At 44.1% G+C, this 9921-nt stretch overlaps 1 long non-coding RNA gene across 1 annotated transcript; it reads right to left on the bottom strand.

Moving 5' to 3' along the window:
- Window positions 1-8678: 8678 nt before the first annotated feature.
- Window positions 8679-9420, bottom strand: LOC310852917. Its single transcript, XR_014568433.1, has 2 exons — window positions 9334-9420; window positions 8679-8864 (listed from the first exon to the last, which is right to left on the bottom strand). It is a non-coding gene; the product is annotated as an uncharacterized lncRNA (long non-coding RNA).
- Between the last annotated feature and the right edge of the window lie 501 nt (window positions 9421-9921).

The raw sequence follows: 9921 nt of genomic DNA, 5'->3' as shown, positions 1-9921 counted from the left end.
ATGGGGCGATTATGGCCCTGCATTGAATAGGCTGTGATGAAAATGACCCATTCGGCCTTCCAAGCCTGGGCATGAAGGGCCAATTAACGCTGCTCCAGAGTTTCTGTTTTCAATGAGCAGAAATAGCCCTTGGTTACAATGTTCCTGGAACTCAAATGGCTGGGTGCCTTTGCAGTGCTTGAAACCATAGCAATCACACTTAAGATATGTGTATGGTAAGACCATTTGCAGTTGTTGCTGTAGAGGAGTGGCTTTCAAACTGTGTTCCCAGGAACAGTGGGGTTCTTTGAGGAGAAGATCAGAGATGGTGGTCCAACTGCTAGAGAAACTGATGGGACCTACCTCCTAGCTCTCCCCCTTCAATGGGCAGTGATAGGAGAACATAACTTCCATTCTCTCATCAGCAACTAGGCATTCTGTGGTGCAATCACTGGGCTCATGAGGCTTGGGCACCATCCCACCTAAACAGAGAACACAGCTTAAGAACCTAAGGCAAACTCTGATGGACCAGGCTAATGGAGTGATCTAGTGCTCGCAGTGGCCAACTGGATGTCTATTCCACCGGAGTGGAATAGCACTCTCCCTGCTGGTGAATTTCAGCAACACCTGTGCTTTACTTCTCATGACCCATAACCTTTCCTGGCATATGTGAAGATGTTTAATGACTTCTTGTTTGCTGTGTTTGAACTACTATATAAGCTTTTGTTCTGAAGTGCTTCGGGGCAGACCTTCTCAACTGGCACGTTGAATTGAGCAAGCTCTGTCCTGTTGCAATAGCTACAATAAATACTGGGTCCCTTAATCTGGTTGCTGGACTTGGAAATAGTTTCCTTGGTTCTGTGGTTTATTCAAAAGGTGGTTGTTCATCACCTGGGTGATGAACCTCTACAACAGTGGTTCTCAACCTGTGGGTCCCCAGATGTTGTTGGACTACAACGCCCATCAGCCTTGAGCTCTGGCCTTGCTAGCTAGGGGTGATGGGAGTTGTAGTTCAACAACATCTGGGGACCCACAGGTTAAGAAAGGCTGCTCTACAAAGTGGTGTAGAGGTGAGTTCTTACCACACCAGGGATCAAACTGGGACCTTCTGCATGCAGTGTATCTTCTCTACTGCTGAGCTATCAACCTGCACAGCAGACTGTCAGGCAAATAAATCTTGAGGCTAGTGTTTTTAATAGCTGCCACTTTAAAGTTACTGTTGGAAGGGCCCTAACTCAGTGGTGGAGCATCTATTTTGCATGTGGGTTCTATCCCTGACATCTCTGGGCAGAGTCAGGGAAAACCTCTAGTGAGCCACTCATTTATTTAAGATCATTTCTCAAATCCTTAATATTTATGCAACCTCCATGCAGTATACAAAAATACGGCCTGAAAATAACAGACAGCATTGTTAAAAGCAGATCTGGAACATAAAAAGCAGCACTGTAGAAAGAGGAATTCAGTAATAAAATGGTGTTATTTCAGGGGTGAGGGAAAATCTGGGCAAGAAGATCAGATGCCTGAAACAACTGTTGGGATGGTTATTCCCAAATGGCAGAGGGAAGGGCATTCTAGAGTGAATGGCAGAAAATGCCCGTTTTCAATGCACAGCCCTGTGATATTTTGAAGGGAATGGCATCATGTGCAAAATTGGCCCAGTGATCTAAGCGATCTTATAGGTCAAAACAGAAGCAGCCCTCTCCCCCAGATTGCCCCTAGCATTCATTTAAAGGTATATTGCTCCTGCACATGGAGGCTCACATTTAGCTCTCGTTGATGATGTACAAGTTTTCCAATCCAGCTGGAAGTCTCCAGCCTTCATTCCTCGCTTTGTTTTCATACCGCTGGAAATATTTTAAGAGACAGCGACATGCCGTTGATTTAAATTATTTAGCAGCCAATAATTTAAATATCAATTATTTACCACTGTATTCTGCTCTGTTGTTGATACTTGACTGTGCACCACGACTGAGAGTGGCGTGCAGATAAATAGGGGAGGACACCAAGTCATCTTTCTTTGTATCTCAAGAGCTTTTTCACATACTGAAGACTTAATTGGCATTGACAAAGCTCTTTCCGAAGAGAAGCACAGGAATGTAGTGAACCAATGCGTTGGAAAATTACAATGCTGAGCAGAAACTAGCTACTGGTTTTGCAAAGGGTTGGGCAGTTTCTTTGTCGTCTTGCAAAAAGAAAAAGAAAAGTTTATGTATTTACTCAACTTATTATTTCAAACTTTTAATGGTGCACCCTACTCTTCCTCCAAGGAGCTCAAGGAAGCATTCATGGTCTTTTCCCCTGACCCATTTATTCTCACAGTGGGGATGGGGGAGAAATGGCTTAGTTCACATTTAAAGGCAAACTATCTAATAAGCACTGTCTGAAACAAAATGTGAACCAAACCACAGCCATCCTTCAAAACACATACCTCTCTAAATTTTGCAGTGCAGTTCTCCAGCCATGTAATTGGGGGAAAATGCATATACTAGGGTAAAGTGTGCATAGAAATGCATATATTAGGAAAAAATAACATACAAAAATATATTCTCTTAGGCAAACTGGGAAATAAATTTATTCCAAGTCAGGGCAAGGCTTACATCAGCAGGCATGCTGTTTCGCTTCTCATGCATTGGGGGGGGGGGGGAAGGCTACTCCAAATGACCCCTTTGAGCATGTGAAGGGGGAATTACCTGAAGCCCCATTGGCTCCTGGGTTGTATTTGCTAAAACCAAGAGTATAGACATAGACAAAAGTCCAGCTACTGATAGGAACTTGCCAAAAATGAATCTTTCTCTTCAGATCAGTTATTTCAGATACTCATTTTCTTCCATAGCAGCAACCTTGAACTTTGACATTTAAGTCCATTGTCCCTTCTACACAATCTGTTTTCTGTTGCAGCCAAAAGGGATCATTAATGATCTTGGCCTTCCACTTAGAGTTGATAAGTGCAGAAGGCTGTGGAAATAAGATAGCATCCCAGCATCTTGAAAAGAGGCCACTTGTATGTCTGTTATAGGAAAATCCTTGGGCTCACTAGGATTACCAAGCCAGGAATATAGGAGCAAAACAGCAGCCGGTAGGCCTGGTCTTTATTCAAACGACTGTTGCAACAGGAATTCCATCCACCACATAGAAAAAGCAAGAAGAAGCCCAGAACAAAGGGTGGCTCCCACGTTTGTCAGTTTTACAAAGATACCCACAACACCCCTAAAATTACATGATGGATACATCACAAATACATCATACATTAGGAGGGTCTGGCGACAGAAACCTCAACATCAGGTTCCCCTTCCCTTGACCTCTACCATACACCCATCAAGTGATGCAAAAGAGATATTTACATGTCCCTGTTTCCCAGCCAAGTTCATTGTACCGTTCTGTCTTGAGCTGGGTTTTCTATTGTCTCTGGCACTCACGTATCAGGATGCCAGAGATTATCACTCAGGCAGAGAGGCTGCTGAGCACCTGAGCTCACGCTTTAGGGATTATGACTGCCCTCACTCATGTCCCAAGCTCCCCCCTTGGTAGCCGTTTCCTTCCTGAACAGAACAACGTTGGAAATTGTGTGGTGTCAGTGTGTTATGTGGTGCTTTGAGAAGACATTGTGTGTATGAATAAAGGGGGGGAGGGTGCACACTGCATGCTGGAGGGACAACCTCCCCCCCCCAATCATTATAAAAAAACCCTGTAACAATGTCCCAACAGTTCTTCAAAAGGGAAGCACATGAACAAGACTAGTCTAACACTCCTCCTTCTCTTGTCCAGCAACAGATAGGATCAGATGCTCTGCAATCGACCAACCAGGTTGGTTTGTCTCCACCCATCTACTCCTTTGGTGATGGAGTGCTTTCCATGCAGACCAAAAACTTGAAAAATAACAGCAACCATCCAACTGCAGCTGCCTCTCTCAACTCCACAGAACCAGAAGAGGCAAGGGCCATTAATGTGGCCATTCATTTATTCTCTAGGGTGCCTTTATTAAAAGTTACTAAGGCAATGGAGATTTATCCCCCTCGCTTGCATTCCCTACACCAGGCTTCCTCAACCTCAGCCCTCCAGATGTTTTTGGCCTACAACTCCCATGATTCCTAGCTAGCAAGACTAGTGGTCAGGAATGATGGGAATCACAGTCTCAAAACATCTGGAGGGCCGAGGTTGAGGAAGCCTGCCCTACACCTTAAGAACACGCGAAGAGCCCTGTAGGATCAGGCCAAAAGCCCAACTGGTCTGACCTCCTCTCCTCACAGTACCCAACCAGATTTCTCTGGCAAGTTCATAAACAGGACCTGAGTGCAACTCTCTCCATTTGTGATTCCCAACAACTGGTTTTCAGAGGCACATTGACTCTGGCAGGGGAGATCAGACATGGTCCTTGTTGCCTGTGGCCATAGATAGCTTGATCCTCTTAAAAGAGCCATCCAAGTGGGTGGTCATTGCTACATCTTTGGGGAAATGAATTCCATAGTTTATGCAGCGTGTGAAGTAGTACTTTCTTTTGTCCATTCCAAGTCTTCCAGCTCCCAGCTTCATTGTGTGTCCCTGATTTCTAGTATAATGAGAGAAGTTGGGGGGGGGGGAATCTATTTTCTTTCTTCACACCATGCATAATACTATACACCTCCATCCCGTCCCCTCTCGCTTGGCTTTTCTCCAAACTAAAAAGCCCCAGATATTGTAACCTTTCCTCATAGGGGAGTTGCTCCAACTCATTGATCATCTTGGTTGCCCTTTTCCTGAATCTTTTCAGAAAGGTTCCTTTCACTGCCTGCTTTGAGGTGAGGCAAAGCAAAACTGTGCACAGAGTATTCCAACGGTACAGGTTTGTATAAGGGCATGATGATACCTGTTCTTAAACTAAGGGCACCACCCCTCCCCTCCCCTCCCCACTCTTGCAGGGACACCCCAGTCCCTCCTATGCAAGGAAATCCCCTTCCCTTTCCAGGGAATGTGAAATTTTCCATCCTTTTTGCATCCCTGGGGTGCAGAGGTGCCATGTCGACCTCAAAACTGAGGGTTCCCAACTGGAAGACACAAGACCTACCCACTCTGGAAGAATGACAGATGAAGGTGATGGACTATATGGGATTGGCAGAAATGACTGGCAGAATCCGAGACCAGGGAGAAGAGTCGGCGGAAGAAGATTGGAAGAAATTTAAAGACTATTTACAGAAATATTGTAAAATTAATGAATGTTAGAATGATGTTGGATAGAAATGAAGTGGTTTCCAGCTGTAATGCTTTAAGAGAATATGAAAAAATGGTTTAGAAATAGGTAAAAATTTAATGGTAAGGATTTGCTGAACTAACAATCTGAATTGGAATACAAAAAAGGGAGGTATGAGGAGGTCCAGGAAATAAGTTAAAGGAAAATAAGTACAGTAATGGAAATCATGTGTGTTTTTAATTATTTTTATTTTTGTATTTTTGTTATTTTGTATTTTTATTTTTATTGTATTATTATTGAAAATTTTAATAAATATTCTATTAAAAAAACTGAGGGTTCCCAGAGCACAGCGCACACATGTGATGAAGGCAGCTCAACCCTCTAGAGTTGGCACACCTGCTGGGGTGTCAGTTACTGAAACTGCTCACATGGCAATGAATTATGTCCCATTGATCTTATACAATGTAGTGTAGTGGTTAGAGTGCTGGACTAGGACCTGGCAGACCAGGGACTCAGCTATACAGCTGCAAATAAAATGTTTTAAGTGTGTTGTAAAATGCATTATACATATGTGACACTAGATGGTGATAGTGAGCTATGGAAAATTAAATATATTTTTCAAAACTTTTTTTTTAAAGGCATATTCACAGTGTTGTTGTTTTTTAATATGTGTCTAGATTCCACACAGGATTCAAATTCCCACTCAGCTATGAATCTCACTGAGCGACCATGGACAAGTTACTTACGCTCAGCCCAACCTACCTCAGAGGGTTGTTATTCTGAAGATAATATGGAGATTGTCAGAGGCATCCTCACCACCTTGAGATCCTTGGAGGAACATTGGGATATATATGCCACAATAAATAGAATGAAATAAAATCTTGAGACCTGAAGCAGGACCTGTCTTTATCATTGTCATTATGTTCCTCAGAAAAGTGGTGATGCAATATAAATGATAGGTTTTGGTTTTCCCTGGAGAAATAAAAGCAAGTGTCTAATTGTCCCTTGTCTGAATCCCCCCACCACCACCCTGCCCTCGCTTCCTGAGTGACCCACACAAGCTGTGACGGCAGACACCAGCTTTAATTTATGCCACCGTTTCTCTTCTCCTCCTGTTGGCATTCTGATGTTAGACCTAATAAGTCATCCAGGAGCTGCATTATAACGGCTTCTCGTCAGAAAAAAAGCTCTAGGGAGTAATAAGCATTCCACCAGTGGTTATTAAAAGAACTTCACAGCATAGCAACACACTACAGAGGGGATTCTGTATATTTTGCTAACAACCTCTGATTTTTTAAACAAAGGTTCATTAAATGTCAAATCTACAAAAAAGCCTCTAGCATTCCTTTCATTAGAGATTTGGGGACAGGGAGGAAATAGTTCTTTGCTGATGCTTCTTTTTTCCCTCCAAGCTGCACAGCATCTGCATAGTTTTATGTAGTCCTAGTGTTTTAATTCTTAATAAATCAGGTTTTTTTTTTGCGCAGGCAATTTCTTTCAGCACTTGGCCAGTGAGCACAAAACACTTCCCTGGAGATGGGGCAGAATGGAGGGAGGACAAATATTAGCAAGTCATATTTCTCTCACAGTTTAGGAACATTGTTTAGACAGAGGGTGAGGAACCTTTTCCAGCCCCGAGGGCCACGTTGCATCATGGGCAAATCCTCTGGGGGCCACATGCCAATGGTGGGTGGGGAGGCAAAAGTGGGCAGAGAACTAGATGTGGCCCTTGTGTACAGTGGGCTCTATTCCAGCCACACATACACACAGCCACAAACACTGCACGTTGCTCCATCATCTGTCCATACAAGCTATCATAGTTCAAAGACACATTTCAGCCAGGCAAAAGCACTTGCAAATCGCACAGAGCAGAACCACTGATGGGGTAGACTGGGGAGAAATCTAAGGGCCAGATAGGGAGACCCAGAGGACCACATCTGGCCCCCAAGCTTGAGATTGCCCACCCCTTCTTTACACTTAAGAGCACTATCATATTTTTAATAAACAGAGCAAAGAAAGCAAGGAGGAGCAGGGATCTTCTGCTATGCCATGTTCTCTGTTGCACCTTACTTCTTATGCACAGTGGTGTAGCAAGGTCGGGTGGTACCCGGTGAGGAAGATTTATGGTCACACCCACACACACACCCCACATTGAAATCTAGTTGGACTCCCAAGAGACTGTGATCTACTCACAGTATAAAAAGACTGCCTGTGATCTACCCATTGTCATTGCCAGGAGTTGTTGAGCATTTTTTAGGGAAGGATTGACCAAAGTTGTTGAGCTTTTGGGGGGGTTACAGGGTTTGAGTCCTGAGTTGAGGGAGCTTCTCTCCTTCCTTCCACCCACTTTTTATTTGTTCACCTGCCTCCTTCCCGTCCTCTCCCTGCATGCCTCCTACAGCAGCCTGGGAGCGTGGGGCTGTCAAAATGAAGGGGGGAGGGGGAAGGGAGCTGGCAAACTGGAGAAGCTTCCCCCCATCCCCCAACAGCTCAGGGTAGGTGAGAGTCGAGGGCGGGCAGCACACCAAATGTCACCCCCCCCTTGGAGATGACACCTGGGGTGACCCACCACCACCATCTTGTTCCGCCCCTGCTTATGCAGACTTCTCGTCTGCAGACTGATACTTCTTCTGCACCCCTTGGCCTCATGCCTAGTATACTCCTTTCCATTGGTCCAGTGTGGTAGGTTGGGAGTCACTGAGCTCCTCAGGCCTAGCAGAGGTTGCCTGCCAGGGTTCTAGCCCCATGAACACTGGTGCTGTGTGTCTGGTCCAGGGACTCCTGCCCACTGGTCCCCAATTTAGCACCTCCTCAATCACCAGCATCAGGTCTGGCTCCTTAGCCAGCAACTCTTCAACCTCAGACTCAGTGTTTTAATTGCAGTTGGAGGTCATGACAAACACTAACCCTTTTCACCTGGTTGGAACCACCTCCTCTGAATAACATTGTCTCATCCCCCCCCCCCCAATCCATGCATTTATTAAGCCTGTACGCACGGTGTTCTCCATTTAGGTGTTAGTGAGTCATGTTTGTGAAGATCTACTGACTATAACAGCACAAAACAAAAACAAAAATCCTTCCAGTAGCACCTTAAAGACCAACTAAGTTAGTTCTTGGTATGAGCTTTCGTGTGCATGCACACTTCTTCCGTATCTGAAGAAGTGTGCATGCACACGAAAGCTCATACCAAGAACTAACTTAGTTGGTCTTTAAGGTGCTACTGGAAGGAATTTTTTTTTGTTTTGACTATGGCAGACCAACATGGCTACCTATCTGTAACTATAACAGCACAGTCCATTTCATGTACTCCCTGTCTTGGTTTAGCAGGGACAAGTCCTGTTCCTGGGAAATATCTGTTCCTTTTCTCCCCCTGTTTTCATTTCTTTGGGGAAATTTGGAGAAAGCATATTTCTTGTTGTAGACGCATCTGATGTTTTCTTCCCTTGTGGCTGGGCAAGAACTACCTATCCAGAAGACAGACAATGCTGAAAGCACATGAGTCATATCTCTCCCAAAATAAGGATAACCAGATCCATTGTTGGATTAAAATTATATTATGCATTACATTTTTTAAAAGAAAGCTTTTATGCTCAGTTGATGCAAGTCAGTTCAGGACAAGCTCTTGCAAATAAAATGAATACAGAGTTGTACAGCAGGGAATGTGGGTGGGGAAGCAGTGACCATTTCTGTTCATCAAGTAGGAGAGGTTGTCTCTGAACTTCTGGGAAGAAACAAAATTACATTAAAAATTCTGCTGCCCCGATGTAAAAACTTTTTCTTTCTTTTTTTGGTATTCTGAGCTGGAAAAGAGCTATGAAGTCTGTAATATTTATTTTATCTTTGAGGTGTGAATTGTGAGCTGCATATTTAAAACTCAGCAACATGATTAGCTAGAATGTTTGTGAACATTCTGTTACATCAGAGCAACCCGACCAATGGGAGCATAACAACCAAATGGTCAGTTTTTCATAACATGCACCTATCTATACCACAGACTAAGCATAGTTAGAAGCTGAATTTAAGACAAATAAGCAAGTTCATTATTTTCATCTAGCCCTGCAAATAGAGACTGCCAGTAGCAATTGGAATCTACTCAGTACATTCCAGCAGTTAACCAGTGTTATGAAAGTTGGGTGCAATAATTTAATCCACCCGCCTAAAAAAGAAGACGAAGAAGAGGAAAGAAATACCTCTTGCCATTGTACACTCCAATGAAATAAAATGTCCCTGGCCAGAGAGAGTCAAATCGGCCCTTTCATGAATTTTGATTGGTTGCCACGGCAACAGTGACACACTCCATTTAGCACTGGAACTCTCGCCACAACAGAAGGTGAGATAGAGTAGAGTGGAAGTGGTTCCCGTGGGCTGTCTCTATGCAAACCAAGCTAGGCCACTCACAAAACAACATAGTCGGATTCTCAGATGCTTCCCCCTCCCACTTTCAAAACAAGAAGACCCTTGTAATCAGCTCAGTCATACTATAACCTGAGAGACCAGGGTTCAAATTCCCACTGGACCACATGAAACCCTCTGAGTGACCTTGGGCCCATCAGTCTCTCTCTCAGCCTAACCTACCTCACAGGATTGTTGCAGGAATTAACTGAAGAAGCGGGGGGGGGGGGTGAACCATGTACACCACTTCTTCCACTACGGAGGGAAAAGCAGGATATAAATGCAATAAACAAACAAGTAGACATTTATGGCTGAATTAACCACTGTGATAAGTACTGTTATATGGACTCCAATCTCTGAGTGGCAAGAGACTCCATGGCTGCCTA

This window comes from Podarcis gaigeae (genome assembly GCF_964106915.1).
Source record: "Podarcis gaigeae genome assembly, chromosome: 9".
Classification (NCBI taxonomy): Eukaryota; Metazoa; Chordata; class Lepidosauria; order Squamata; family Lacertidae; genus Podarcis; species Podarcis gaigeae.
This window is presented reverse-complemented; position numbering and strand designations above follow the sequence as displayed.